The sequence below is a fragment of the Macrotis lagotis genome, chromosome 1 (genome assembly GCF_037893015.1).
Source record: "Macrotis lagotis isolate mMagLag1 chromosome 1, bilby.v1.9.chrom.fasta, whole genome shotgun sequence".
NCBI lineage: Eukaryota > Metazoa > Chordata > Mammalia > Peramelemorphia > Peramelidae > Macrotis > Macrotis lagotis.
The window spans coordinates 689,171,327-689,177,314 of record NC_133658.1 but is presented as its reverse complement, the minus strand read 5'-3'; the positions used below and the strand labels follow the sequence as shown (position 1 = coordinate 689,177,314).

At 38.2% G+C, this 5,988-nt stretch overlaps 1 long non-coding RNA gene across 1 annotated transcript in view; it reads right to left on the bottom strand.

Moving 5' to 3' along the window:
* Positions 1–5,245, bottom strand: part of LOC141523277 (uncharacterized) — a 24,182-nt gene extending 18,937 nt beyond the window's left edge. The window contains exon 1 of the long non-coding RNA XR_012478449.1: positions 5,169–5,245. This is a non-coding gene — a long non-coding RNA (uncharacterized LOC141523277). The remainder of the gene's footprint in view (positions 1–5,168) is intronic.
* Positions 5,246–5,988: the final 743 nt, after the last annotated feature.

Genomic DNA, 5,988 nt, shown 5'->3' with positions numbered 1-5,988 from the left:
TTATCAATTCTATAAAATATTTCATGTTTTAAGTATTAACCTCCCCTGAGATTATAACAAAGGTGATGGTTAAGCATGTATTAGTTCATGCTTATGAGTCTTTTGTAGTCTAAGCATTTTTGGGGGGTAGAAGAAATTAATACCTAATATATATATATATAGTTTTGTTTTGTTTTTGTTTTTTGCAGGGCAATGGGGTTAACTGACCTGTCCAGGGTCACACAGCTAAGAAATTTTTAAGTGTCTGACTCCAGGGCTGGTGAAGGGATAGTCTTTTGGGGGGAACCCATAAAGATGAATGAAATCTAAGGGTTTTTTTTAGTTTTTGTTCTTTTTTAAAAGGAAGTTTTCCTGGAATAACTCAGGTGAAGATACAAAGCTCTACAGCTTCAGCTGCCTTTATAGTGCATGATGGAATGGGAGGATGAGAACAATATCTTCCTATGTTCATGAAGGTGTTTGAAGCCATGGAGCACTTGGAGCTTGATTATAAATTAAAGGAAAGCCTCTTTTTAGGGTGGGAATCTCAGACTGAACTCAGGCCATGTGAACCCAGAATAGGAACTTCTTTTAGGAGAGGGCATCATTTGCACCATGGGCTTTAACTGAGCCAAAAGTTGGTTCCTGGTTAACTGCCTATTTACTCCTAATTTTGCCCTCTAGGGTCAAAAAAAAAAAAATCAAATATAACAAATGTCATGTCCTCAGCTACTTAAAGATAAAAATCTTTCTTCTCTGGATTTCCTTTCCAAGCCTAAATATCCCCATTTCTTTCAACTAACCATCACATGATTATGATTATGATGACTTATCATGTCTATGATGATGTTTATCCTTTGTTCTCAAGAAAGACCACAACATCAGGTAAGTGAATTCATGACATGCATATAAATTGGATTTAAGTGAGGGAGTGTTGTTCTAAGTCACCAGCCTCACTTTCTCCTCTGGAGCCATAGGGGTCCAGTGGTCAGATATGGATCAGGATGACTAGAAATGACCCTGGATGAGAAGCAATTAGGGTTAAAGCAACTTGTCCAAGGTCACTCAGAGATGTGTCATACAGAGATGAAACTAGAATGAGAGATAAGACTGGAGAGTGGTCATTCTTGAAGGCTTCAAAGGTCAGGTTTAAGGAAGAGGGAGGCAGTTAGATTGGATACTATAGATAATAAGGAATCATAGCAGAAGAACAATATGCTTAGTTCTCTTAGGGTCATTTATTTTGACTTAGAATGGACCTAATAAGTCATCTAATCCAACCTCATCTATAAAATGAGGACCTGAGTCCCAGAGAGGTAAAGGGATTATGTGGAAATAGTCTATAGCCTTACCCTTTAGGAAGAGTAGCTGGATCCTACAGAAAGAGATATTTCTTCTAAAAACTTCATCTAAAATTATAGCATGCAGAGACGAGAGAGCTCTAAGCACGCCCACATCTAAAATGTTCATCTCTCTAGGATGGCTCGGTTGTAGCTCTTATGGAAGTACTTCTCACAGTTCTTTCTAGTCTTGGAATTGTATAGTTCTTTAATTTCATGTGCACTAACCTGGAAAGTACTATATTTCAGCTATCATTGAATGAGAGGCTCTTTGGGATCCTTGTGACTGAAAGCCCATTCCCACCATCACTGTAACTATGATTATTACTACTAAACTATGACATCCCCAGGATTATTTCAGAGCCCCAAATACTGTCACATAGCCACTCACTTCCCAGGGATCATCATATTTTTCAGGAGAAGAATGTTATGTTCAGACCTTATAAGGGAATGCAATAATTTTCCAACAATAGGCTCCCCTACCTTTTTTTCCCCCTTAAAACTTAATTGGCTCATACCTAGACAGGAGCTTCCAGGTCGACATCTAGACATTTTTTGGCCTGTGCAATAAATTTCTTTGTGCTTGGGTCAATGAAATAATCAAAAACTGTTACCTGGGGAGAAAATTTTTATGGTTCTCATTTCTTTGACCATCTACTAAACTCCATGAGATAGTCAATCAAGTATAAAATGAGAGAAGAGAATAAAAGACTATTAGATCTTGGCTCTAGAAAGTTCAAAAAACAGCTTGATTAAACCCAAGTTTGAGGACCAAAGTGCTTTAGTGAATATGGTCAGTAATTGGGAACTCACTGATCTATTTTGCTCACAAATAGAAAGGACCATTGGAAATATCAAGATGAATTCTAGTTAACCTGGTTTCCAATCCAGGCAATGGCCCAGATTGACAGGCTCAGTTTATGGACAAAGGACAGCAGGAGGGTAATGAAGGAACTACTTCAGAAGAGATGAACTTAGTCTCAGAGGGAAAGAGAGGTACAAAGATAGAGAGAGACAGAGAGGCAATGAGACAGAGAGAGGAGAGACAGAGATAGAGACAGAGATAGAGACAGAAGTTTCTGCCTCTGTTCACAGGAAGGTACCACTGCCTTAAGGTCTCTCAGAAGTTTGGCCTAGAGGAACCCCATCCCCAATGACCTAATACTTGTCTTGCCAAGTAACTATCTCTTCAAAGTCTTCCCTCTGTTAATATATGTCTAAGAATAGCATGCAGTTAGTTAAGAGTTATTCCTCCTCAGCAAAGCCTCCCTAGTTAGTGAGGAATCAGCTTGTGATGATGGCTATCACTATGGCTCCAAAAAGCACTTATTTCTATACATTTTCAAGGACATTTCTGTGCCTGTGTCTTGAATTTGAAGTATAAATGAGATGGATAAAGCCAGAGGGCACTTTTGGTTATTATATAACTAGGATCTCTGGGATTCATTTGGTCAATGAGTATTTTTATTAAGCACTTATCTTGGACTTACACTGTGCTGAGACCTAGATCAAAAGTATAGTTACTTTTCTTTCTTTCTTTTTTCTTATTCTTTTTTTTTGCAAAGTAATGGCATTAATGGACTTGCCCAAGGTCACACAACTAGGCAATTATTTATGTCTGAGGCCAAATTTGAACTCAGGTTCTTCTGACTCCAGGGCCAGTGCTCTAAATATAGTCACTTTTCAAGATACCCAGAACTACTTATCCCACCACAACCTCCCATGCAACCATCAAGAGGACCTTCCTAGTGAAGAGAGACACCTTTCCCAGCATTCACAGACTCATTCAGACAGGGACTCAGAATGTAAATTTGCTCCATTCAAAAAAACTCATTAGCCTCTGAAGTTGATCAAAGAAATATGCCATAATCCCTACAAAGAATTGGAAGTCATGTTGTAAAGATTGTTCCAGGTGTCAAATGTATATATTCTAATCACTCCCAGATTACCTTGGCTCCTTTGGGCATGGGAAGTAGAAAACATATTAAGAATATGCACCTAAGAGATTGTTAAATTTTCTTGCCTGATTTTCTTTGGGTTTCTGGTATTAAAAATTGCATGGCATAATGGAGGAATTTTGTGATTGTTTATCAGTCATTCATGACCTCATTGGGGTTGTCTTTGCAAAAATTCTAGAATGTTTTTCCATTTCCTTCTCCAACTCACTTTACAGATGAGAAAATTGAGGTAACTTAGGTTATGTGACTTGCCCAGGGTCACACAGTTAACAAGTATCTGAGGTCAGATTTGAACTCAGGAAAATGAATCCTCCTAGTTCCTTATCTGGCACTCTATGCCCTATGGTGTCACCTAGTGTTCTACAGAGAGGCAACTGGTTTCAAAGCCAGGAGTTCCTGAGTTTCAGGTCTGGGTTGGACATTTATTAATTGTGTGATCCTGAAAAAATCAACCCACATTGTTCAAGACCAAGGATGTCAAATTCAAATAGAACCAAGTCCCAAAATATACATAAAGACCCCTGCAGGTTGCATGTTGATTTAGAAAACCATATTAACATTATCTAAGTTCTGTTGTATTTTTATTTTGCTAAATATTTCCTTATTTTCTTTTAAGCTGGTTCAAAAATATGGTGGTCCTAGTGTTTGACCCCTTTACTAAGACTCAAAGTTGCAAAAAAGATGCCAACCTTCACTGGAAGGAATATTATTCACCCAGAAGTTCTGCATACCTGTGAAATGACAAGTCTTTCTCCTTATCCTTCTCTCCATCCTTTCAAATATTTCAAAGTGGACTTTTGAGAGGAGACAGTGGAAAGAGTAGGTACCTGATCCAGAAGGAGTCCAAAGAGGTAAAGTATGAAATTGGAAAGGGTCCCAGCTATAATATTGCTCAGGTGGCAATTGTTACTGCTTTAGCAAAGATCTCTTATGAAAATCTTGAGAGGTTATCCAGTCTATTCCCTAACCCTCTGCTATCTCTTACCCTTATTCATTCCATAAAGATGATAAACTCTGCTGCTTGTGAGACCTTCAAGATTCTACTGCTCATTCCTTTACTTGGACAATTCAGTCAATAGTAAATGACCCTTAGGATCAGTTGATTTTTACTTACAATATCCATTTTTTTCCTGTTCAAGCTTCTCTAGAAAGGTTCCTCTCACATGTCTGGTAGATGTAATTCTCCATTCTCTTACAAGTGTCATTCCCACCGCCTCTTTTATTCTGACACAAATGATTTAGAAAGAGAAAAGGGGAGAGAGCCTATAAACTTTGACCTTGGGAAACTATAATTATTCTATGGCCCCTTTTCTTAAAAGGGGATGCGATGGTTTACTTGACTATGAAATAGTTTGGAGTTAGGTTTTAGCAGGTTCTGAGCTACTTCAGGAGTGGGATGCACCATGTCAAAATGTCTCCTCCCACCCTTAGTGCAGAGGCCTAGGAAAGTGCTAGGGGGTGGGACTTGACTTCCTTTTGGAATGTGATACAGGCAGTGCTTTTGTCTGAGCCATGATACTTGCAGGAAATGGAGAACCTGAATCACCCTCAGCAAACACACTAAATTGGAAATAGCAAATTTTAAAAATTGCTTGTCAATTTATAATGAAAAAATAATACCTGGGGGGAGGTATAGATGTTTCACACACACACATTTTATTGTATTTTAAAGATGTACACATTAGTACTATTAACTCATTTTCTCTGCAAATATTTTTAAACATTCTTTTTTTTTTTGGATGATGCCAGCCCAACCCCTCCACAGCTTTTGATACCAAAAGATGAAATGTGTAGGAAATGTTGAGGGAATAAGAAAAAAGGGGGGGATTTTATACATGGAGAAATTACCAAAAAAAAAAAATTATAATCATCCCTGAATTCATTCACTCACCTGATCATGTAAAAGTGTTCCACCAAAGGCCCAGACACTTGCAAATGCAAAATATATTTCATACAGTTCAGGAGGAGAGTCTGGGGGAGTATTCTGTGCTGTCAGAAGACAATCCAGTAATGAGCACAAAGTCTTCAACAAAGACAAACAGAATAAAAGGGCTGCTGGTAAAGTCACTGCCAACTTACATAATAGCTGAGCTGGAAGAATTTTACAGAAATGGTAATGAGTACAAGAATGCACCCAACTTGAAGTGTTTTTATTTAAGAGATTTTAATTAACCAGAAAATAAGCACTAATCCCTGAAACTTGGAAAATAACAACATGCTCATCTTAACATTCCAGGGTGAGGAAGGGGAAGAATGAAGAAAAAGAAAAAGGAAGCATCTAAGAATAAGAAATGAAGATCTGGGCACAGAGCAGGGTGTAGGAAGAGGAAAGGTGGCTAAACAGCCTGGAATCGTTGTGATACAACCTTTATTTCTAAAATGTCAACTCAAAAAACTGACTTGCTCAACCTCCTGGAATTCCCATGAGTTCCTCTTGCAAAGCAAATATCAAAGCTAGAAATGCGATTGAGGGGGCAGATAGGTGACACAGTGAATAAAGCACCCGCCCTAGAATCAGGAGTACCTGGGTTCAAGTCTGGTCTCAGACACTTAATAATTACCTAGCTGTGAGGCCTTGGGCAAGCCACTTAACCCCATTTACCTTGCAAAAAAAAAAACCTAAAAAAAAAAAGAAATGCTATTGAAATAACATAAAATCAGGAGGACCTGAGTTCAAACCTCTCCTCAGGTACTTTATATTTATCCCTGTG